Here is a 26,481-nt window from a genome sequence, read left to right as displayed (position 1 = left end):
TCCTTTCCAGGGTCAAAGCATTGAAGGGATTATGGCGTCCATTCCCACAAATATGAGTAAAAATAAAAATAACACTAAAAACCACAAAAGACAAAATCTGAATGTATAGTGAAATGAAAACAGTCTCTTTCTAGATGTTCCGATTGCACCATTCTAGATAAATTCATTGAAGCCGAATTCATGTTTTCAAGGCCCTTGCTCTGTTTGCCTGCCTGCAGGAAATGCAGCAGGAGTTTGAGCCCAGGAACAAAAATTCCTGGGATCTGAATGCCATGAGATACTTTCACACCTGTGATATAAGTCATGATAATGATCATTCATGGATTGAGTTGATTTTCTGTTGTACCATTGTTTTTTAAACTCTTTAAAGTCCTTCACCTATATCAGCTTGCTTGAACTCCACAGTGGTAGTCAAAAGGGAATCAGTATTAGCTCAGTGGGTTTTATTCATAGAATAACCAGAAACATAGCCTAGACCTCTTTGATATAAGTTGAACCATCTGAGCCGATTATGATTCCTGCCAGGACCTAACTGATAGAGAGGTCTGCTCCCTCCCTCCTCCCTCCCTCTCTCTCCCCGCCTCTCTTTCTTTCCTTCCTTCCTTTTTCCTTCCTTCCTTCTTTCTTTCTTGAAGGGAGATACCAGAACATGTTTGTGTGCAAATGAGAATAAAAGGGATAAAATGGTAGTGCAGAGAAAAGCAGGATACTCGCTGAAATAGAGGCCTTGAACCTGCTCGAGTCGTGGGATCCAGAGTCCAAGCAGAAGGTCCTCCAATCACAAGCCAATTGACCTTGAAATTGCTCTTTGCCTGGAGACCACCACCACTTTCACTCCTACATAGAGACGCACCTTTCAGGACTCAGAAGTCACCTCTTCTTGGAAACCCTCCCTCACCTCCAGGCTGGCCCAGCTCACTTCTTCCAAGCCACCAAAGTCTTCCATGCTTGTCCTCAGTGTCAGGGGACACTCCTGCCTCAAAACTCTGTGCTTTCTTACTCTTGCACTGGCCTGTGAGCTCTTTGCAGAAAGGGCCCTACTCACATATCACAGTGCTTGTGGTTCATCGTTGAATTGAGTGGGTCAATTTAACACAGAGATCTTTCACAAGCTGGATTTAATATCCTGGGGGGACCCATTTTATGGTAAGTAGAGGCAACACTAATCTCGTCCCAGGTAGGAGACAAAGACCCCTCTGCCGCCATCACACACCCATTAACACAACACATATTGTGATAACCATGGTGCCTGAAATTCCACCATTCAAGAATCATTTCTTGTCTTCTGACGTTCTTGTTCCCCTGGACAGGTGGGACTGCAGTGATGTGGGCAGGTGGTTAAGTGCCTAGGCGGGGAGGGGTCTACTAAGGGCTTATGACTATTGCCCTTCCTGCAGCTATGCTCCCCATTTTATAGAGACTGAAATGCCTCATCTGTTCCCTGTGCCCTGGGCATCTGAGAGGAATGCTCAGTTGCTCAGTATCTAGGTTCCTTATGCCAAAGTTTTGGTGACACCGTTCTCATTATTTTTTTCTTTAAAATTGTTGCCCAGGCACAGTGGCTCATGCCTGTAATCCCAGCACTTTGGGATGCCTAGGTGGGAGGATCACTTGAGCCCAGGAGTTGGAGACCCTTGGGCAACATGGTGAAACCCCATCTCTACTAAAAATACAAAAAATTAGCCGGGAGTGGTGGTGCATGCCTATGGTCCCCATTACTCAGGAAGCTGAGGTGGCAGGATGCCTTGAGCTGGGAGGTGGAGGTTGCTGTGAGCCAAGATCATGCCACTGCACTCTAGCCTGGGCCACAAGAGTGAAACTCTGGCTCAAAAAAGAAAAAAAAAAAGTTGTATTGGCCAGCTGCAGTGTGACAAACCTGTAATGCCAGCACTTTGGGAGGCCAAGGCGGCAAATCACTTGAGCTCGGGAGTTCAAGACCAGCCTGAGTACCATGATGAAACCCCATCTCTACCAAAAATCTAAAAAATTAGCCAGGCGTGGTGGTGCCCACCTGTGGTCTCAGCTACTTGGGAGGCTGAGGCAGGAGGTGGAGGTTGCAGTGAGCAGAGATCGTGCCACTGTGCTACAGCCTGAGCAACACAGTGAGACCCTATCTGAAAACTAAAAAATAATAAAGAAATAACACAGAGGTTGTCTAGAGCTTTTTTTAAGTTCTATTGTTCAATCCTTGTCTCATGAACATTAAATTAAGAAATAAAGTCATATTGTACTTTTTCTGCCTTTGAATGTCATAGACAGTCAATGCCAGTGAGAGGCTGGGTGTGAAGTGACTCAACAGGACACCCCAAGCCACAGTTCCCAAAGGGATAGCAATGGTTCCATGAGGGAGCGGTTGTGGTGTCTACATTTCTGTCGATGGGGAGAATCTGCTCTTAGCCCTCACACCAGTGGGGAAGCTTCCCTCTCTACCAAAGGGAATGGATAAAAGAACATGCTGAGCACGGTGGCTCATGCCTGTAATCCCAGCACTTTGGAAGGCCGAGGAGGGTGGATCACTTGAGATCAGGAGTTTGAGACTGGCCTGACCAACATGGTGAAACCCCGTCTCTACTAAAAATACAAAATTAGCCAAGCGTGGTGGTGCACACCTGTAATCCAGAGAGTGAGGCAGGAGAATCGCCTGAACACAGGAGGCAGAGGTTGCAGTGAGCCGAGATCATGCCATTGCACTCCACCCTGGGCAACAAGAGTGAAACTGTGTCTCAAAAAAAAAAAAAAAAAAAAAATGCACACCCCAGAATGGCAGTCCCAGGAGAATTCCCAGGGAGAAGGCAGAAAAACTGAGCTGGAAACAGGGAGGGCCAGAAAGCTGCAGGGCAACCTCCCCAGAGAGAGGGTCCCTCTCCTCTCCTGTCCCTTCCCCACCCATCTGGGCAGACCTTATCCCATCTCAGCATGAAGCTCCAACAGCCCCGAGCACCCCTGCTCACCATGACCCACCCTTCACACTGCAGCCAGAGCGGTCTCTCTACCCATGAGTGTCTAGTGCCTCCCTCTTCAACCTTCCAGACTCTCTCCTCCCCCATCGTTGTGAATGGAAACCAGACAGGGCCAGACAGGGCCAGCTGCATGGACCTATGACCTGTGCAGTCACAGAGCGCCCTGGTGCTAAGGGCCCCACACTTGGCTTAATGCTCTGCTATAACTGCCTTGACATCCCTCATGACACATGACCAAGAGATCCACATTTCCATTTTCAGTGGGCTCTGCAAATTATGTAGCCAGTCCTGGTACCCAGCCTCACCCACTGGGGATTAATCTTTAAGTCCAGGCTTCGAGACTGAGGAGTGTAAATGAAGTCACATTTCTGTTTAATAGCAAAATTACCAGACTCGAAACTGTCACCTCCTTAATCACAGTCTTCAGCCAGGCCCTATCCCTGAGGGTCTCTGGGCCTTCTGGGCCTCCCTTTTGGGAGCCAAGTCTGTTGCACAAACCTGCTGGCTTGGCGATGTGCCTCGGCCAGCCTGATGGTGCCAGGCTGTGGGCAGTAGTCTTCCCCCTGAGCAGCTGGCATCCTACAGTGCCCAGGCCACCTGGCTGAGGTGGGCTCCAAGTTTCTCTATAGATGCTCTCACCTGATAGCTAAGGCCAGCAGACAAGGTTTGACAATTCTTCAGAAGGTTTAGAGAAGATTCTAATTTTTAGCTAATGCGCTGAGCAGCTCCTATGTGCAAGGCACTGCTCTAAGCACTTTTAGTGCACATTCCAGGAACCTCACCATCACGCTATGAGGGAAGTACTATTAACGACTACTGCCTAGTTATTACAAGGAAACTAACGTTCAGGAAGAATAACTGCACCTCACTGACCACTCCTTCTCATCTTCCTGCTGGGTTTACCTCATTATTTAACCTCTAAGTGCAGATGCCCTGGGCAGGCCTCGATTCTCTCCTCCTTTCAGTCCACCCTCCCACCGCTGTTGGTCTTCTGCCACCTCACCCATCCACCTGATCTATCAAATGACTCTGAACTCCAGATTCCACCTGCCTTTCAGCACCTCCACAGGGATTTCAACAGACAAGCTGAAACTCCGTGCATCCACGACAGAGCTCCTGATCCCCATCCCCAACTTCCTGCTTCTGTAGCCTTCCCCCATCTTAGATGCTTGCCTGACCGAAACCACTGGAATCATTCTTAATTCTTCGCTACCCAAAATCTAATTCATTAGCAAACCCTGTCAGTGAGACTTTAAAAATATATGCACACACAAAAAATTATATGCAGATGCTCGTCTACTTATGATGGGGTTACACCCCAACAAACCCATCATATGCTGAAAATAATCAGGTTAAAAATACATTTAGTACACAACCTATGAAACATCATAGCTTAGCCTAGCCTACTTTAAATGTGCTCAGAACACATACATTAGCCTACAGTTGGGCCACATTATCTAACGCATAGCTTACCTTATAATAAAGTGGTGAAGGCCAGGCACGGTGGCTCACGCTTGTAATCCCAGCACTTTGGGAGGCTGAAGTGGGCGGATCACGAGGTTAGGAGATCGAGACCACGGTGAAACCCTGTCTCTACTAAAAATACAAAAAATTAGCCGGGCGTGGTGGCGGGCGCCTGTAGTCCCAGCTACTCGGAGAGGCTGAGGCAGGAGAACGGTGTGAACCTGGGAGGCGGAGCTTGCAGTGAGTTGAGATTGCGCCACTGCACTCCAGCCTGGGTGACAGAGCGAGACTCCGCCTCAAAAAATAAAAAAAATAAAAAAAATAAAAGTGGTGAATGTCTCACTTAATTTATAGAATATTGTACTGAAAGTGAAAAACAGAATGTTTTATTTTTTTGTTTGTTTGTTTTTTGTTTTGTTTTGTTTTGTTTTTTCGAGACGAAGTCTCGCTCTGTTGCCCAGGCTGGAGTGCAGTGGCATAATCTCAGCTCACTGCAACCTCCCAACCTCTGCCTCCCGGGTTCAAGCGATTCTCCCGCCTCAGCCTCCCGAGTAGCTGGGACTACAGGAGCCAACATGCCCAGCTAATTTTTTGTATTTTTAGTAGAGACAGTGTTTCACTGTGTTAGCCAGGATTTGTTGTTGTTGTTGTTGTTGTGTGTGTGGTGTTTTTTCTTAAGACAGAGTTTCACTCTTGTTGCCCAGGCTGGAGTGCAATGGCATGATCTCAGCTCACCTCAACCTCCATCTCCCGGGTTCAAGTTATTATCCCGCCTCAGCCTCCTGAGTAGCTAGGATTACAGGCATGCACTACTATGCCCAGCTTATTTTGTATTTTTAGTAGAGATGGGGTTCCTCCATGTTGGTCAGGCTGGTCTTGAACTCCTGACCTCAGGTGATCTGCCCGCTTCCTGCCTCCCGAAGTGCTGGGATTACAGGTGCGAGCCACCTCACCCGGCCAACAGAATGGTTTTATGGTTACTTGGTATGATTTCTACTGCATGTATATGTCTTTCATACCATGGTAAAGTCAAAAAATTGTTAGGTTGAACCATTGCAAATCAGGAAGTGTCTGTAGGTATAGATCTGTAGATAGGACACAAAATTGATAAATTAGACTTCTTCAAAGTTCAAAATGTTTGCACTTCCAAAGATACTATTAAGAAAGTGAAAATAGGCCAGGCATGGTGGCTAACGCCTGTAATCCCAACACTTTGGGAGGCTGAGGCAGGTGGATCACCTGAGGTCAGGAGTTCAAAACCAACATAGCCAACATTGTGAAACCCCATCTCTACTAAAAATACAAAAATTAGCCAGGTGTGGTGGCAGGCGCCTGTGATCCCAGCTACTTGGGAGGCTGAGGCAGGAGAATTGCTTGAACCCAGGAGGCAGAGGTTGCAGTGAGCTGAGACCATATCACTGCACCCCAGCCTGGGCAACAAAGTGAGATGTTGTCTCAAAAAAAAAAGAAAGCAAAGAAAGAAAAGAAAGAAAGTGAAAACAGGGCCAGGCACTGTAGCTCATACCTGTAATCCCAGCCCTTTGGGAGGCCAAGGAGGGCAGATCACCTGAGGTCAGGAGTTCAAGACCAGCCTGACCAACATGGAGAAACCCCATCTCTACTAAAAATACAAAATTAGCTGGGCATGGTGGTGCATGCCTGTAATCCCAGCTACTCAGGAGGCTGAGGCTGGAGAATTGCATGAACCCGGGAGGCAGAGGTTGCGTTGAGCCGAGATCGCGCCATTGCACTCCAGCCCTGGTGACAAGAGTCAAACTCTGAAAAAAAAAGGAAAGAAAGAAAGAGGGAAAGAGAGAGAGAGAGAAAGAGAAAGAAAGAGGGAAGGAGGGAGGGAGGGAAGAAAGGAAGGAAGGAAGGAAGGAAGGAAGGAAGGAAGGAAGGAAGGAAGGAAGGAAGGAAGGAAGGAAAGAAAGAAAAATAGGCAAGGCGCAGTGGCTCACACCTGTAATCTCAACACTGTGGGAGGCCGAAGAGGGTGGATTGCTTGAACCCAGGAGTTCAAGACCAGCCTGAGCAACATGGTGAAACCTCATCTCTACAAAAAATAAACAAAATTAGCTGAGCATGGTGGTGAATGCCTGTAGTCCCAGCTACTCGGGAGGCTAAGGTGGGAGAATGGCTTGAGCCTGGGAGGCAGGCAGAGGTTGTAGTGAGCTGTGTTTGTGCCACTGCACTCCATGCTGAGCAACAGAGCCATGCCTTGTCAAAAAAAAGAAAAAAGAAAAGAAAAGAAGGAAGGAGAGAGAGAGGAAGAAAGAAAGAAAAAGAAGAAAGAAAGAAAGAAAGAAAGAAAGAAAGAAAGAAAGAAAGAAAGAAAGAAAGAGCGAGCAAGGGAGCTTTCCCTCACTTCGCCCTACCCTTAAGGCTCTGCCAAATGCAGGTGATGGTTGCTGACCCCCTTCTATGGCAAACTCTGAGTAAGTAACTTTGCTTGTTCTCATTTGAGTGCTCTTTGTTTATTCCAGCACTTTGGACTAGGAGTAACAAGAGTCATAGGAACAAGGGGACAAGTTGAGGTCTATTTTGGAGATAAAACAGGCAAAACTCGATAATGGATTGTAAGGAGGAGCAGGAGGCAGGGAAGAAAAGAGGGACATCAAGAGGACCCCTAGAGTCTGGGCATAGTGGATCACGCCTGTAATCCCAACACGTTGGGAGGCTGAGGTGGGTGGATCTCTTGAGACCAGGAATTTGAGACCAGCCACGGCCGACATGGCAAACCCTGTCTCTACTAAAAATTCAAAAATTAATCAGGCATGGCGGCACACACCTGTAATCCCAGCCACTCAGGAGGCTGAGGCATGAGGATTGCTTGAACCCAGGAAGTGGAGGTTGCAGTGAGCCCAGATCGCACCATGGCACCCCAACCTGGGTAACAGAGTGAGACTTTATCCCAAAAAAACAGAAATTAAAATTAAAATTAAAAAAAGAGGATTCCTAGGTGTCTGGCCTGGGCAACTGGGTGGACAGTGGCACTGTTTACTGAGATGAAGATTAGAACAAAAGCAGGTTGGCAGGGTGGCTAAAAGCCAGAGATGAGTCCTTGATGTGAGATGCCTACCAAAGGAAGGTGCCAAGGAGGCAGTTACATCCCTGAGTCTGTGCTCAGAGGTAGACCAAGCAGGAGAGAGGACATGGGAGGGGCACATAAAGATGCTTTATACAGCCAGGAACATGGATGATGTCACAGGAGGCAGTGTAGACAGAGAAGGGACGAGGAAGCAGGACTGACCCTTATCAGGATTGAGCCTGTGGGAATCCAGTTTCTGTTTGTATTTATTCTTTTATTTATTATTTTGAGACAAGGTCTTGCTGTATTGCCCAGGCTGGAGTGCAGTGGCAAGATCTCAGCTCACTGCAGCCTCTACACTGCAGGCTCAAGTGATCCTCCCACCTCAGCCTCCCAAGTAGCTGGGATCACAGGTGCATGCCGCCACGCCTGACTGATTTTTTATTTGTTGCAGAGATGGGGTCTTGCTATGTTGCCCAGGCTGCTCTCCAACTCCTAGATGCAAGTGATCCGCCTGCCTTGGCCTCCGAAAGTGCTAGGATTACAGGCGTGAGCCACCACGCTGGGCTTGTAAGTATTTATTGAGTGAATGAGACATTCTTCAGCACTAAGTAAAGTTGATGGCCTCCTAAAGGATTAGATTAGAAACTCCCACAGTCAAATGTGGGCAGAAGACTAGGAGGCAGCCTCAGAGACTGAGAGGAGCTGCCAGTGAGGACAAAGAAAGCCTGCTGCACCGGGATGAACCCCACACTCCTCGGCAGAGCATGGGCTACCCTGGGCCATCTGTCTGCCACCTTCCTCTCCACTCTCATCTCTTCCTGCCATTCTTTTTGGACCAATTTTAGTATTTCCCCAAATGCGTTCTATTGCTTCACACCTTCACACAGGCTGTCCCCTCTCCAGGATTACAAAAAGTCATGTGAGCTCATTACCAGTAATTCGAACATGATGGAAACACACAACAGAGTAGAAGCTGGCCGGCACCCCTGCTCTGCATTAGTAAGCATTTGCGCTATGCGTTCGCAGATGTGCTTTCCGCGCATATTCTAATGCACTCTCTCTCACACACATGCACACCAGATTTTCCTCCCGCCTCCAAAATGGGAAATACCTCCTTTACCACCTGATTTTTCCTCTTAATGCATTACGGATTCTTTCCACATACATAGAGAGTACATACTTGCTTATGCTTACATTTCAGTACAAATGTACATGCAGTACATTTCAGTACACAGAGAGGTGCCTTGTTCTTTAAGGTAAATCTTTAGAGTTTGAGTGTATGGATTAATCATGATGTATTTAAACAATCTGCATTAATAAACCCTCCATCCCTTTTTTCTTTCTTTCTTTTCTTTTCTTTTCTTTTTTTTTTTTTGAGATGGGAGTCTTGCTCTGTTGCCCAGGCTGGAGTGCCATGGCACGATCTCAGCTCACTGTAACCTCCACCTCCCGAGTTCAAGTGACCCTCTCACCTAAGCTTCCCGAGTAGCTGGGATTACAGGTGCCCTCCACCACGCCTAGCTATTTTTGTCTGTGTGTATTTTTTTTAAATAGAGACGGGGTTTCACCATGTTGGTCAGGCTGGTCTCCAACTCTTAACCTCAACTGATCCACCTTGGCTGCCTTGCCCAGACACAGAAAAGAGAAGGAAGGAATGTGGCCTGAGGGAATTGTCTGTGTGGAGAAAGACCTATAATCAAAGTTGGAAAATGAAAAAGTAACTGGGAAAATGCATTCACAAGACCTGTGCCAAGGCCTCTTCCCATGTTTATGAAAAGCTCACACAAGCCAGGAAGGACAAGACCGCAGACAAGAATAGGCAAAGGATAGGAACAGCCAGTTCCTAAGAAACAAGAAGGAGAAGAAGAAGCAACCATGAAATACAGGGAAGGATGTGGTCTTTGTCTGTTCTGTGCTGCTCTAACTGAACACTTGAGACTGGGTGATTTAACAGAGTACAGAGATTTACTTCTGACAATTCTGGAGGCTGGGAAGTCCAGGGTTAAGGGGCTGCATCTGGTGAGGGCCTTCATGCTGCAGCATCCCATGGCAGGAGGTGGAAGGGTAGCGAGGGGAGTGGGGGGAGAGAGAGAGACAGACAGAGAAGGAAGGGGGCCAAACTTATCCTTTTATCAGGAACCCACTCCCTCCATAACTGCAATAACTAACCCACTCCCCTGGTAATGGCATTAATCTCTAAGGCCATTAATCTCTGCCCTCGTGACCCAATCTCCTCTTAAAGGTCCCATCTCTCAACAGTATTGCATTGGAGATTACATTTCCAACACATGAACTTTGGGGGATATATTCAAACTACAACAGAAGTTCAATTTTACTCATAATTAAATAAATGGAAACTGAGGCAACAGAGAGATCTGTTTCAACTACGAAGAAAGACAAAAGGGCCAGGTGTGGTGGCTGACGGCTATAATCCCAGCACTTTGGGAGGTCGGGGCAGGAGGATAGCTTGAGCCTGGCAGTTTGAGACCAGCCTGGGCAACATTGTGAGACCCCCATCTCTACACAAAATACAAAAATTAGCCAGGTATGGTGGCACACACATGTAATCTGAGCTACTCGGGAGGCTGAGGTGGGAGGATCACTTGGGCCTAGGAGTTCAAGACTGCAGTGAGTCGTGAGCAGAGATCCCACCATTGCACTCCAGTCTTGGTGACAGAGTGAGACCCCATCTCAAAAAAAAAAAAGAAAAGAAAGCCCGGGCACAGTGGCTCACACCTGTAATCCCCGCACTTTGGGAGGCTGAGGCGGGTGGATCACTTGAAGTCAGGAGTTCGAGACCAGCCTGTCCAACATGGTGAAACCCCATCTCTACTAAATATACAAAAATTAGCAGGGTGTGGTGGTGGGTGCCTGTAATCCCAGCTACTTGGGAGGCTGAGGCAGGAGAATCACTTGAACCCAGGAAGCAGAGGTTTCAGTGAGCCAAGATCATGCCATTGCACTCCAGCGTGGGTGACAAGAGCAAAACTCCATTTCAAAAAAAAAAAAAAAGATAAAAAAAGGAAAATAACAACAACAAACAAACTTTGATGGTGTCATTGCTAGTAGAAGTATAAAGGTAAAGATATTCTCAGTCATGTTTAGGGCAAGTGATAATTTGTAGAACTTTGCAAGGTGACTTTTTTTTTAACTGTGGAAAATTCCAGATGTACACAAAAGTAGAGAGAATAGCAAAATGAGCTCCCATATGCCCATCGCCTGGTTTTGATAATTGTCAACATGATACCATTTTGGTTTCTTCTCTCTCCTGCTGCCAGTTTTTAGGGAAGAGGTAAGAATATTTTAAAGCAAACTTCAAGTATCATTTCATTTTACTCTGGAAGAAAATTTGGCAATGTTTCTCGAAGTATAAACCCAGTCATCCCACTGCTAAACTTTCCCCTGAAGATGTATTTGCAAAAGTTCCCTATGCTTTACATTCAGGGAGGCTTACGACACCATTGCTTGGAAAAGCAAGAAGCCTTGGAGACCAGAGAGGTAGTTGTCAGGGACGAAGTAGATAAATTATAGCTCATGGTCATGATGGATTAAAAAGAACGAGGTGGCTTTCCAAGAGATATTATTAACTGGGAGACCGAAGCATTGGAGATAACGATAATATCCCTTTTGTTTGATTAAAATCTATGTAAATAGACACATTAAGAACTAAACAGCACACAACCATGCTTGGATGACTCCCTATTAATAGAGGATAAAGTCCAAACTCTTCAGCACCCTGTCATGGTGGTCTTCCTTTTCAACCTTTGTCCCAGTTGTTTCTTCCAGTTGTATGACCTACGAATTGGCCCAGAGATTTCCAAAAAGGTGTCCCAGGAACCCTAGCTCCACCTGCTTCTCCTGGAAGTGGCTCCATGTCCATATGAGTTTGGGAAACACAGCATCATGCAGAGTCACACTGTGCATTGGCCTGTTCCAAGCTCTGAGAAGTTTGCAGCGAAACAAGCAACAAAAATGGTCTGTCGAAGATGTCAGGCTCCCAGGCCCACGGGGCTGTGGATCATGGTTCTCCGTTCTGCTCTTAAGAGCACCACAGGGGCCAGCTCTGTACATCAGGGATGAGAACCTCTGCTCTGAGGGTCAGCCCTGTCCCTTCCTGACCTGATGTGGCTTGACTCTCTCCTTTGACCTCTCCACCCCAGCCACACAGGTCCTTCTTTCTGTTCCCCAAAAAGGAATACCTCAGTCCAGCCTCAGGGCCCTTGGATCAACTGTGACCTCGGCCTGGAGTGTCCTTCCCTGCACATGGCTGGCTCTTTACATAGTTCAGTTCCCCCTTAACTGTCACCTCGGAGAGGCCTTCCCAAGCCTCTCGAAGCACTCATAGTCCCCTTTGTATTTCCTTGGAGAATGGACCATCCACTGGTTTGTTGATTGCCCATTTCTCCTGCTAGAATGTCTGCTCCGTGAGAGCAAAAATGCTGTTTGTGGTGTTTATTCCCAGAGCCTGAGACAGTATCTGGTACAGAGTAGGTGCTCAACTAACAGGAGATAAAGAAACACGTTTCTTTGCAAGGTCCATTTTCCATAGCACTCCCACTGCATCCCCCTGGAAATGCTGATGCAGCTATGGGTCTCTGGGTGTTCCCCAAACACACCAGGTGCATTCCCGTCTCTACCTGGACAATTTTCCACCTCATCTTCTCAGCCTGGCAAAGTGCTGCCCTGGCTTCAAAACCCAGTGAGCTGGGTTTCCCTCCCTGTGAAACTATCCTCGGCGGCCTGGTCTGAATGAGTTGCTCCCTCCCTGGGCCTCCCAAGGTGCCTGTACACACATACCTTTGTCACTGCACGAGTAACATTGCGCTGCACTGAACTGTTCTGTGTGTGTCTCACTCACGGCCTGCTCTCATTAAGGGCAGGGCTCGGCTGACTCAGTACTGAATTCTGAGCACCCAGCCCCATGACTGCACACAATGAATGCAACAATTAGGTGCTGAATGAAGTCCAACTCTGGGCTCTTACTGCCTGCGTCCATTCAGCAAGCATCAACAGGGCAGCTACTGTGTACAAACCACTGATTCAGACCTTGTAGTAGGTCCAAAGATGAACAGAAAACCATCTTTTGGCTGTAAAGGATTATCAATCGAGAAGGGGAGCAGATCCTCTTCCCAGTAATTCTTTTTTATTTTTTTATTTTTTTGAGATGGAGTTTTGCTCTGTTACCCAGGCTGGCGTGCAGTGGCACGATCTCAGCTCACTGTAACCTCTGACTCCTGGGTTCAAGTGATTCTCCTGCTTCAGCCTCCCAAGTAGCTGGGATTACAGGCGCTTGCCATCACACCTGGCTAATTTTTTTTTTTTTTTTTTTTTTTGAGACAGAGTCTTGCTCTGTCTCCCAGGCTGGAGGGCAGTGGCGCAATCTCCGCTCACTGCAAGCTCTGCCTCCCGGGTTCACGCCATTCTCCTGCCTCAGCCTCCCGAGTAGCTGGGACTACAGGCACCCGCCACCACACCCGGCTAATTTTTTTTTTGTATTTTTAGGGGAGACGGGGTTTCACCGTGTTAGCCAGGATGGTCTCGATCTCCTGACCTCGTGATCTGCCTGCCTCAGCCTCCCAGAGTGCTGGGATTACAGGCTTGAGCCACCACACCCGCCCCACACCTGGCTAATTTTAGTATTTTTAGTAAAGATGGGGTTTCACCATGTTGGCCAGGCTGGTCTCGAACTCCTGACCTCAGGTGATCCACCCACCTCAGCCTCCCAAAGTGCTGGGATTAAAGGCGTGAGCCACTGCACCTGGCCCCGCCTCCCAATAATTCTAACACCAGTGTGAGAGGCTAGCACTTCTGGTGCTAGAATGAGCTAGGGGAGTGGGTTTATTTTCCATTACTGCTGTAACAAATTATCAAAAACTTGGGGGCTTAAAGCGACACACATTTATCCTCTTACAATTCTGAAGCCAGAGGTCCAACCGCACCCGGCATATTTGGGGTTTATTATTCTGCCTACCACAGGCAGGCAGGATGACTTCTCATGGCAGGGAGCCTTTGCCCAGCCAGCTTTTACAGTTACTGAAGCTTTATTGAATCGCTAGTTACTACAAGGCCTGTGATAGCTACTTTTACGTATTGACTCATTTAACTCATGAAGAGTTTGTTAAAAAGTCTAGTCCTGGCTGGCCTTGGTGGCTCACACCAGTAATCCCAGCACTTTGGAAGGCTGAGGTGGGTGGATTGCCTGAGGTCAGGAGTTCGAGACCAGCCTGGCCAACATGGTGAAACCCCATCTCTACTAAAAATAGAAAAAATTAGCTGGGCGCAGTGGTGGGCACTTGTAATCCCAGCTACTATGGAGGCTGAGGCAGGAGAGTCGCTTGAACCTGGGAGACGGAGATTGCAGTGAGCCGAGATCAAGCCATTGCACTCCAGCCTGGGCAACAAGAGTGAAACTCTGTCTCAAAAAAAAAAAAAAAAAAAAGGCCTGAAAGGGGAACCCACTGGAGTTTCTGCTTCTCACTCACCCCCATGCATCCCTCAGGCCAAGGAAACAGTGAGGGGAAGTGAAAACAGGGAGGAAAAACAGGGAGGGAAGGGCAGAGGGAGCGAAGGGCAGAGGGAGGGAAAGACAGAGGGAGGGAAGGACAGAGGGACGAAGCCCTCTGGTCAAGACTCCTCTCACAGGGGTCTTCACCCTGTGAGAGGCAGTGAGGTGTCCTACAGGTGACCCCTGAGGCCTGGGTTTCCTGTCTGTGATGTCCTCCCCACCCATTCCCAGTGGTCCCCAGCCTTCCCTCCCTCTGTCCTCCCGCCCTGGGCCTCATCCAGGCATTCAGTCCTCTAGGACGGCTGATGTACTGCCTGGAAGGGTGGGGTGTTCCTGGGTGTCCGTATCCTACATCTTGGATCCACCCCAGGCCGACGGTTCCTGGAAACCAGTCAGAGGCGACTGAGGAGTGCAGAGGGGAAGAAAGGCTGGGTCCACTTGCCCCTGGGTAGGGGAGCCCCTGGCCAAGCCCTGGGTATGCAGGGGGTGCTGGGGGATCCCCTCATCCCTGTCTTTTCAAACTGGGGCAGAGGCTCAGGGCACCCAGCAATGTCCCGAATCTCCCAGGGCCCTGGGAAGGTGGAGGGTGGGGCCCTTTCCAGCCAGACACAAATCATTAGTGGGAGGATCTGGGTGGGGCCGCAGGATAGAGGCAAGAAACAGAATAGAGGAAGCGGGATTCCACCTGCAGAGGCAGCAGGTGTGGCTGGGTGAGGGTGCACTTCTCAGGCGATGCTGGGCCATGGGTGGGAGTGCCTGGAGGTGAGCGAGGGCCAGGAGATCTGTGAGCGCCAAGGGCCCTCCAGGTGACAGGGTCTCTGTGTCAGAGGGGTGAATGGAAAGGACCCCAGTGGGTCCTAGTGACAGGGGACTAGGGTTGGAATGAGGGTCTCTGGGGTTCTCTCCTCATCAGCCAAGCCAAGGTCTCAGCTGGGAGCCCGTTCCAGGCTCCTGGGCTTCTCACTTTCCCTGACCACCTGATACTGACCCTTTTCCTTGGGATGAAGGGTAGGTGGCCATGTCCCTTTCCTGGGACCTTGTCTTTACCCCAGTCACCACCCAGGCTCCATGATCCTAACAATTCAGCAAGCACTCACAGAGCACCTGCTGCATACAGCCTGCCCTGGTTGTGGGCAGGGGTGTGGGGTGTGGGGTGGGCACCATCCTAAGGGTTGACAGTTAATGCTTGGGGGGCCTGTAGGAGCCAAGGCCACATGGGCAGACAGGGCATGACCTTGTCCTTTTGTTTTCTCTTTTGTTTATTCTGAGATGGAACCTCACTCTGTCGCCCAGGCTGGAGGGCAGTGGGGCGACCTCAGCTCACTGCGAACTCTACCTCTCGGGTTCAAGCGATTCTCCTGCCTCAGCCTCCCGACTACCTGGGATTACAGGCACCCGCCACCACCCCTGACTTATTTTTGTATTTTCAGTAGAGTCGGGGTTTCACCGGGTTGGCCAGGCTGGTCTCAAATTCCTGACCTCAAGTGATCTGCCTGCCTCGGCCTCCCAAAGTGTTGGGATTACAGGCGTGAGCCACTGAGCCCGGCCAGACCTTGTCAATATTAATATGCATCTATTGGCTGGGCGTGGTGACTCATTCTTATAATCCAGCACTTTGGGAGGCAGAGGTGGGAGGACTGTTTGAGCCCAGGAGCCCAAGACCAGCCTGGGTAATAGTGAGACCCCATCTCTATTTAAAATAAAAAAAAAATGCACCTATTGAACATCTCCTGTCCACAGGGCTCCAGATCATTCCACACCCTCTGCCTCCCCACAACATAATAGGGGTGATATTAGGGGACACCGTCCCAAAACCCTAGCCCTGCTCAAATTCCAGGTAGGTCCCATCTGTGCTGTGCTCTCCAGCATGCTGGCTTTTCTGCACTCTCTGCAGAGGAGACTGAGGGGGAGTCAAGGCTGGGCTGGCACCCCGAGCGCTGGGGGAAGTTCTGAGTTCTCCCAGCCACCTCCCTGGGCCTCCCCCTCTCCCACGTGCACTCGACTCCAGCAGCCTCTGGGGCTGGAAGTGGGATTCCCAGGCAGGGTGAGGACTGGCGGCGTGGGCTCTACGGGGAGGCAGAGGGGCGGTGGCACCCCACGGCCTGGCCACCTCCCCAGGGCCCTGGCTCTGCCCCACATTTGCTGAGGGAAGGCAGGGCAGTCCCTTTTCTAAGCCCAGAGTGAGGCCCACCTGGGCAGCCCAGCTGGCCTAGCGGAGGACAGGGCCTGGGAAGGGAGGGGTTCCTAGGAGAGGATGGGGATGGGGAGGGTCTTCGTTTCGTGTCTCTTTGTGTGTGAGTGCCTGCTGGTGCAGTCTTGACTCTGGCTGCTCAGGTAAGCGCGGGTTTTACTGGGTCTTTCTCCTCCCTGAAGACAGTCCTGGATTGCCAGGAAGTCCTTCCTGATGTCTAACCTCGTGCTCATGGTGGTCTGACCTTGCTCTCTAGCCTTGGTTTTGAACCTCTCCCCATCCCCGCCCAGCACCTTCATAGGCTGGGCGGGAGCAGTAAAGTCAGGGCTCAACTGCTGTCTTCCAGGTAGCTCCTGCCCTTCCCAGCTGGCACGGTCCCCAGCTGGCACTTTCTGTGACAGACCACCACTATCTGAGCAGGAGGTCTTTCCAGCAGTGTCGTCTCATCTGGGAGCTCTGGGCCACATGGAAAACCCAACTCCCTCCCTGTCCCCGTGTGCAGGCAGAGAGCCCAGGCCACCCCACACACACATCACACACATACACACACACAAACACCACAGACACACCACACACGTACACACACACCACACACACCACACACACATCACACACATCACACACATATACACACACCACACAGTATACACACGCAAACACCAGACACACACCACACATACACAAACACCACACACATCACACACATAAACACCACACACACCACACAGTACACACACACAAACGCCACACACACCACACACACATCACACACATACACACACAAACACACGCCACACACATACACACACAGACACCACACATGCACCACACACATCACACACATACACACACAAACACCACACCACACACACACACACACCACACACACATACACACACACACACCACACCACACACACACACACACCAATACATACATCACACACTCACCATACACACATACACACACAAACACCACACATGCCACACACACATCACACACACACCACAACACCACACATACATCACACACACTCACCACACACCACACATACATCACACACACCACCACACACCACACATACATCACACACACCACACACATCACACACATCACACACCCACACACCACACACACACACCACACACATCACACACACCACACACATCACACACACCACATACACCACACACACCACACACCACACACATCACACACACACCACACAGAAGCACACATACACACCACACATAACCCCCCCACACCACACACATACACACACATATACACACACAAACACCACACACACCACACACATACACACCACACACACATCACACACACACCACACATACATCACACACACACAACACTCACACCACACATGTACACACACGCAAACACCAGACACACACCACACACACACCACACACATACACACACACAAACACCACACACACGTCACACACACACCACACAGTACACACACACAAACACCACACACATACACACACAAACACCACACACACCACACACATACACACCACACACACATCACACACACACCACACATACATCACACACAAACACAACACACACCACACACGTACACACACGCAAACACCAGACACACACCACACACATACACACACACACCACACACACGTCACACACACACCACACAGTACACACACAAACACCACACACATACACACACAAACACCACACGCCACACACGTACACACACACAGACACCACATATGCACCACACACTTCACACACATACACACACACAAACACCACAGACACACCACACACGTACACACACCACACACACTCCACACACACCATACACACACCACACACACATACACACACCACACCACACACCACACACATCACACATACACACACCACACCCACCACACCACACACATATCACACATACACACGCCCCACATCACACACACCACACAGCCCCACACACCCCACACACCCCACATACTACATACACATACACACACATAAACCACACACACCACACATACACCACACAACACACACACATACACATACCACACACAGCACATACACTGCACACACATACACACACCACACCATACACACCACACACAAATACCCCATACCACACACGCCACACACGCCACACACATCACACACATATACACTACACGCACACCATACACATATACCCACAATCACCCACATACCACACACCACACACACATATACACACCACACAAAATACACAAACATCACACACATGCACACCACACACACCATACACACACACACCACACACACCACACACACACATCACAGACATACACCACATACACATCACACACATATACACACACAAACACCACACACACCACACACATACACACATACACACCACACACACCACACACACACCACACGTACATCACACACACACGCAAACACCACACACACAGTCCACACACATCACACACAAACACCACACACACCACACACCACACACACCCACACACACCACACACCCACACATACACACATACACACCACACACACCATAGATACATCACACACACACACTTGCCACACACACCACACACACACATACACACACAAACACCACACACACATACCACAGACACCACCCACACACCACCCACACATACCCCACACCACACACGCCACACACATTCCACACACACCACACACACACTACACACCATACACGTATATACCCACAACCACCCACATACCACACACCACACACACACTACACACAGATCTCACACACATACACACCACACACACCACATATACACACACACCACATGCATACCACACACCACACACACACCACATACACATAAACACCACACACATCACACACCACACACGCACACACATACACACACATACATACACATTCCCTCTCATGACCCCTAAGAACATGGCTTTGGCATTCTGTAAACGTGGTTACTTTGTCTTCTGCACAAACCCTGCCCCGGAGGGTCCTACAGAGCAAAGCCACCAGTGGCAGGTGAGGGGTGCAAGCGATGAGTACAGTGGCCAGGAGGGCCAGGGAGCCAGGGAAGGCAGGGGGCCAGGGGAGGCAGGGGAGCCAGGCAGTAGTGAGGTTAGGCCCGGCTGGCCCTGGCAGTTAGGCCTGCTCAGTTTCCTGGGTGGAGAGCCAAGCCTGGTGCTGCCTATGAGGGGCTGTGCTGCTCCTGCCCGGGACCTCCACTAGGCGGGAATTCCTGCAATCTCCCCTTGGAAGCAGAGATACTGGCAGTGCCAGATCAGATACTGGGGTTGGTCCTGGCAGCGGGGAACCCAGGGGAGCCCTGGTGAGTCAGTGGTCCTGATCTTCGGGATCAGCCAGCACCCCATCACCGATCCCCAAGTGCAGCACGCCCCAGGGCTCTGCCTCCAGTCATCCTACACACCCTGTCTCTGGGTTTTCACAGCCGACCCTCGCTGTGCCCCCAAATCCTCCTGAACGAGGAGATGAGGGCTGGGTGGGTCTCTGCCGGATGCAGATGGGCCCACTGAGGCAGAGGAGAGGGTGCTGGCAACAAACTGGCCCTCAGCTCAGCCTGATCCAGGGTCACTTCACAGAACTTAGGGCTTCGAGTGGGGTCTGGGAGGGGGTGCACCAGATGAGCCTGAGGGGGCTACTAGTGTGTCCTGGGGCTTATCCCTCTGAGGTCGTGTGAAGTCAGCCCTGAGCCTCAGCAGATTCCAGATTCTACAGGCTTATGTGCCACCTTCACGAGCGCTTCAACCTCTGGGTGGCTGGAGGGGCCTCGCTCTTTGGTGCATGCCCATGGCCTCAACTGGAACCCCTCTTGGGCATTTCCAACCATGCCAACGACAGCGGCAGTAATCACAACCAACCTTCTGCTCTTTCTGGGCCCCTTCCTCTGTGTTTGCATTGAAACCGCCCAGATGACCTTATGGGAAGAGAAAGCTTTGCCCTGGGTTTGAGGTGAGGCCAGTCATAACCTCATTAATTAATTAACGAATCACTTAATTAAACTAACGAACCCTCGGGGCCAACTCTGGGCCAGGGCACTGTGCCCAGGGCTGGGGATTCCAAAGAGAATGAAACAGACATGGCCTTGTCTCCCTGGAGTTCAGAGTCCAGTGGAGGAGGAAATAACCAAAAAAGTCATAGAAATAGGTATAAATTCACAACCTGGAGAAGGGAGGAGGTATGGCCCGGAAAAAAGACGCAGAAAGGTAATCCAAGAGGGCTTTCTGGAGGAGGTGGCAGCTGAGCCTAGAGGTGAATTTAGTTGGGGAAGAGGGAGTGAGGCCTAGGCAGCTTAGGCCATGACCCCCATGGTGGGAGACGGCTGCATAAGGGTCTCTCTCCTGGCATCCGTGTTTACCCATGCCTGGGCATCCTACCCCCATCATCCTTTAACCCCCTGAGGGCCTAGGCTGGGTCCCAGAAATTCCCAGGAGGGTGCTCAGAGAAGAACACGGGGACTCTCATCACCCTCACTCTGGCTCACTTCTGAAAAGGCTGCAAGAAGGGTGTCGGAGGGCCTCCTGGAGGCTGCCAAGGGCATTTTCTCATGGAGCCCACGTCTCTCCCAGATCCTCGTGGCTATGATCAGTAATTCCAGCTTTGTGCTGGCTACAGGTGGATGATGCCCACCTGGCTGCCGATGACTTCTGCACCAAGTGAGGCTGGGTCTCTGGAGCTGCCTCAGGGGCTGACCCTGCCTGGAGCCAACCTGGAGGTGCAGACTGAGAACCTCAAGGAGGACCTGGTCTACCTGAAGAAGAACCACGAGGAAGTGAGCTCAGCTCAGGGAATGCAGCAGAAATTCACCTGGAAGCAAGCGAGGCTGGGGCCCGAACCTCCCTGGGCTGCGCCATGCTTTCAGTCCAGTTCCCATCTTTTGTGGATGGCTAGCCCTGACCCTCAGAGGACCTTGGGTGAGGCCTGGAGGAGCCCCTCTTCCCAAATAGACTTCATTTGTCCCTTGAGGCTCAGCTCACTGCAGTTAAGTAACTAATGAGTAACTCAGTGTAAGAACACACAATGCTAATTATTATAATTAATTATAATAGTGATAGTCATTAAAACAAGGAGCTTCTGCCCAGCACTGCAAGTGACTCACAGCCATTATCTCGGCTGATACAACAGCTGGGAGAAAGATACTCTTTCTTCCTTTTGACCCGTGAAGACACTGAGGCTCAGAGAGGTTAAGGGATTTATCTACAGCTGCACAGGGACCCTCCTTCAGGCCTGTCGGACTCATATCCACCCCACCTCTCTGGCCCCTCTCCTGCCTCTCCTTTCCAGAAGGTTCTAGGTCCCAGAGACTCCAAGGCTCAACCCAAGGATAGAGATCCAAGGTCCTGCCGGGGCAGTCAGGAGGCCTTACATGCCCTGTCCTGTGGCTTCCTTCTCAGCCGAGCTCTGTGCTGCTCTAAGCTGGGGGAGCCTACTCCCTGAGAAGCAGGACACCTGGAAGGTGTCTCCCCCTGGCTTTGAGGCTGGTTATACAATTGCTTTCCTCCAGCAGATTAACATTTGCTAACGGGGCCTGGTGCGGTGACACCAGCGTAGGGTTGCTTTCTGCAAGCCTGTGCTTTGGAGCTGGGGGGGGGGGCAAGGCAGTGGTGGGGGCAAGGTCAGGGCAGTGAGTGAGGTCGCCCATGGTCATCCTCCACCGTGCTGGGGGTTGTCATCTCTCGGGGCTTAGCCAACTTGTTGGGGATGGGTGAAGTCCAGTCCCGAGTCACAGTGTGTGTTGGGGGAGGTTGCTGATATTCCTAGCCCTGTATGTTTGAGAAATGACACCATCCACCTTCACCTTCAGGGTGAGGAGCTGTTGGCCTATCTGTGTCCGTCTGTCTGTCTGTCATCTGTACCTGTCTCTCCGAGAGAGAGAAGGCAGGCCCCAGGGTCTTTCCCCAGGATGGCCTTGGGTGAGCTCCTGCTGTCCTCTCTGCCCAGGAAATGAACGCCCTTTGAGGTCAGGTGGATGAGGATGTCAGTGTGAAGATGGACACTGTGCCTGGAGTGAAGCTGAGCTGCATCCTGAATGAGAGGCGTGACCAGGACAAGAAATTGGTGGAGAAGAGCCGCAACGATGCCCAGGGCTGGTTCTTCAGCGTGGTGGGTGGCCATGTGTAAGCAGGTGTGCACACGTGTGGGCACATGTGCTGCATGCTGGTGCAGCTGGAACACTGGAACAACTGTCCCAGTTGGAAGGACTTTTGGGAACCAGTTGGACCAGCCCCTCATGTTTTAGATGTAAAATGTGAGGCTCAGAGAGGACTCAAGCTCACACAGCCCTTCACTGTGGCCTGCAAAATAGATCCAGGTCTCTACAAGTCTGGTCTTGGGTTTCCACCACAGCTGTTTACAGGATGTGTGTATTTGAGTACATATGCATACCCTTGGCAAGCACAGGCTGAGTCTCCAGTCCTAGGGACAGCAACAGGCGCAAAAGAATAACACCCAGTGCCTGTCTTTGAGGTGCTGCAATTCGGTAGGAGTAAGAACTGCAAACGACCGCAGAGCAGGCTGAATTCCTCCAAGGTCCAATGTGGGTGCAGAGGGTCTTTGTGTGCAGGTGCCTTTGGGGCCCCATAGAGGCCAGGGAGGGTTTAGGGGATGGTTCTGGGAGGTGAGGGTTCAGGAGCAGCCCCTTTCCTGTGCCCCACTTCTGAAAGTCTCCTTAAACCCTTGTGACCCACTCTGCCTTCCAGAGAGAGGGGCTAAACTGCGAGGTAGCCACCAACACAGAGGCCCTGCAGAGTGGCAGGATAGAGATATGGAGCTCTACATCTCTGTGCAGAACCTGAGCTGTCCCAGCTCAGCAAGGTAGGGCCTCTGTCCCCTCCCCACCCTGTACCTGTCACCCCAGGGTGAGCCAGCCTTTTAGACCCCTGCTTGGAGAACCAGAGTCCCCACCCAGCCTGTCCCTTCACACTCAGTGGCTGGGTGCACTACCACCCCACTGTGCTGGCAGCACCCACAGCCCCATACAGGAGGGGCTCCTCTCTAGTGCTCTGCCATGGGGAAGGGTCCCAGGTCCATCTCATCGCACCACCTATCTCTTGGCCCACAGAAAGCATCGCTGGAGGGCAGCCTGGTAGAGACGGAGGTGTGTTATGGGACTCAGCTGGCCCAGCTGCAGGGGCTCATCAGAAGCATGGAGCAGCAGCTGTGCGAGCTCTGCTGCGACGCGAAGCACCAGGACCACAAGCACCAGGTCCTTCTGGACGGGAAGACGCGGCTGGAGCAGGAGATCGCCACCTACCACTGCTTACTAGAGGTTGAGGACGCCCAGTGAGTGTGCACCCAGGTACCTGCTGGGGCGGGCTGGGGGCCCGCTTCACCCAGGGAGAAGTTGGTGTCTGAGTACCAGCGAAGTTCAGGAGGTGTGAATGTCGGAAGCTGTGGGGGTTTGCAGGAGGTGAAACTGACGATGCAGGCTGGAGTCTGACTGAGGAGCCTTGAATGTCAAGTTAAAGCGTCTGGACTAGATCACGTAGGCAATGGAGAGCCATGGAGGGATTTGGAGCAGGAGAGGGGAATGAACATCAAGATATTTTAGAACATTCCCTCTGGCTGCAGAGGGAGAAATGGATCAGAGGGGTCAGGGTGGGGCCAGAGAGATGCGTCAGGGGGCTGGAGCAGGGAGTCTGGCCAGAGAAGTCCTGTGGGGTGGAGGGTGGAGGGTGGGGCGGGGGAAGGAAGGTAGTGCACGCAGAAGAGAGGTTATAGCTCAAAACAGCAGGACTGGATGCCTGGACCTCAGGGTAAGCGTGGCTCACAGTCAGGACTCAGTAAGTGTCAGGTGAACACATGAAGGAGTGGGCATTGATGGCCCTGGGTTTCTGGTTCCGATGACTGTGTGAGTGGTGATACCATCAGCCACAAGGTGAAGAGCAAGGTGGGTGGTGGTCGAGTTTGCAGTTGGGAAGGGTGATCAGGCCTTCAGCTGAGAGTGTCCCGGAGTCTCCATGCTTAGTCACACGTTGCAGCTTTTTGCTCCCCGAAAATGGTGAAGTCCATCTATAGTCTAACGACAGTCTCTCCTGCTTTAATTGGGTCTATTTGTTGGGCCCTCTGGCATATGGAAAAACCACTTGCTCAGCTTCTCCTTGTAAATTCCTGGTGAGTAGCCACAGAGGGCCGCCGGGCCTACTGCTGTGCTGTTTCTTTTTCTTCTTCCTGCTGTGCTGAACCCCTGCCCTTTCATTCTTGGGCCTGTGCTAATTTCTGTGCATTCCCAAACTGTGATTTTTCACCAATTTGGGGGAACCTCCTCTGCCAGGGCCTGCTTCTGCCCAGCAGTGCTTGCAGGGGCCTGGGCTGGCTGGCATCCCTGGGCTGATGGGTGCTCCTCTCCCTGCAGGCTGGCCACTCAGTACTCCTTGTCCCTGGCCTTGCAGCCCACCTGGGAAGGTAAGAAGCTGCCCTATCCTGCTGTGTGGACCCCAAGGCAGGGGAGAGGTTGAGGACCCTTCTGTGTGGGAGACTGGGGGTACCACAGACTCGGGGGCAGGTGGGGGGAAGAGTTCCTTCCTGATGTTCCCTGTGCCTCCCTCTTCCATCGCCTGCAGCCACAGTGACCAGCCGCCAGGTGTGCCATCATGGAGGAAGTCCAGGTTGGAGAGGTGGTCTCCTTCTGTGAGCAGGTCCACCTCTCCACCCACTGAGGCCCCTTTCTGCCTGTGACAGCCCCACCTCGAGGGCCACGGCACAGCCATCGGCTCCAGCTCCCAGCATGCTACTGCCACACCCCCAGTGTCCGTCTGGGCCCCGGTCCATGACCTGTTGTCATTCTATATCTTGTCATTTCTTCAGCCCCTCACTGAGGAGGCCTCCTGGGTTTGTCCAGTGCTTGCTATTAAAGCTTTGCTCCAAGTTCAATGCCTCATGTGATCTGGTCTGTTCATTGGTTTGGGGCAGTGTGGGCTGAGGGACTGGGGAGGTGGAGAGTTTATTGAGTGTTTGGGTATCGGCTTGTCACCTGACAATCTGTTCTGCCCACTCCATCCAGGCCTGGGGCTCCTGGAAAGACGAGAGGGGAGGAGGCGGAAGGATTAAGGGCGGAGGGATGGGACAGCCCCTTGTATTGAGAAAAGTTTCTAAGAATCAGCCCCTGAGTCCCTGTCACCTGTGGCTGGTCCCTGGGAGGGCCACACAGATTTTCCAAGGACCAAGCCTCAGCCCAGGGCGGGTTCAAGAGCAGAAGGAGAGGGGATTGGTGGGGAGGGGCTTCTGAAGGAGTGGTCCAGGGCATTGATGAGTGAGAGGGGGTGGCAGCAACGCAGCCAGCCCAGGAAACCAGACCGGCTTTGCCCAGCTCGGGGTGTGTGTGGGGCGGGATGGCCACTGTGTGTGTACACGTGGGGCGCCTCTTGTTTGCTTTGGTGGCTTGGCAGCCGCTGGGCTATTGAGGAATCTCTCTCGGCTGCTGGTGGGGCTTTCTGGGCCTGTCTGGGAAGGGGAAGCCATCAGCAGTCTGAAACATGACCACCTTCCACCCCGCGGGCCTGGTGGGACCCTAGGACCCAGGGCTGGGCTTGGGGTGGTGGGCAGGGCAGGGTGGGGCCGTGGGGTGGGGCACATGGCCCACTGGAGGAGCCACATCTTGGGGAGCCTGGAGTGGGGAGGGGGCTGGCTGGGTCTCTGTAAGAGCCTCTTTTTGGGCAATGTCTTTTAGGTTTCCTATGGGCTGAGACCTGAGATAAATGCCCCTCACCTGAGCCTGAGGTCTCTTGGGGTACAGAAGGGTGAGAGGAGTGGAAGGGGGCATCCCCCTCTCAGTTGGTTTAGATCCTCTCTTAGCACAGCCCACCATTTCCCCATCCTATAGCTGAGCCCCTGTTTGCCCACTCCAGCCTGGAGTGTAAACCTGGGAAAAGGTTACATGAGGAGACTGTGTTAGCAAGGGCTTCTAGGGATGGGGCAGGATCAGAAGCTGACTGGATGGAACTGTAGCCCCTAGAGTGCATTCCTGGGTGTCAGGCTCTGCAGAAGGGGCCAGTGTGGGCACTGCACGCCTCTGGAGCCCCAATTTCTTTATCTGTGATGTGGGTTGGTCTCCGAGGCTTGATGGCGTTTCTGTGCTGTGAGGCGGGCCTGGTGGGTTTGGGCTCAGTTTCCAAGGCAGGATCGGCTCTCGGTCCACTCTTTCTCTTCAGCACTCAGCCCGGGGCCAGCACCGTGGGTGGAGCAGTGTGGGGTGAAAGACAGCAACTTCGGGGAGGGGGGGGTCACCTGACACTGCAACCCATTTCCCCACCAGACAGGGTTGAGGCGGGCCGG

General features: G+C 51.5%; 1 pseudogene; it reads left to right on the top strand.

Annotated features, from left to right (window-relative positions):
• Positions 1–24,980, top strand: part of LOC115831485 — a 30,754-nt pseudogene extending 5,774 nt beyond the window's left edge.
• The last annotated feature ends 1,501 nt before the right edge of the window (positions 24,981–26,481 follow it).

Source organism: Nomascus leucogenys, chromosome 19, assembly GCF_006542625.1.
Source record: "Nomascus leucogenys isolate Asia chromosome 19, Asia_NLE_v1, whole genome shotgun sequence".
Classification (NCBI taxonomy): Eukaryota; Metazoa; Chordata; class Mammalia; order Primates; family Hylobatidae; genus Nomascus; species Nomascus leucogenys.
This window is presented reverse-complemented; position numbering and strand designations above follow the sequence as displayed.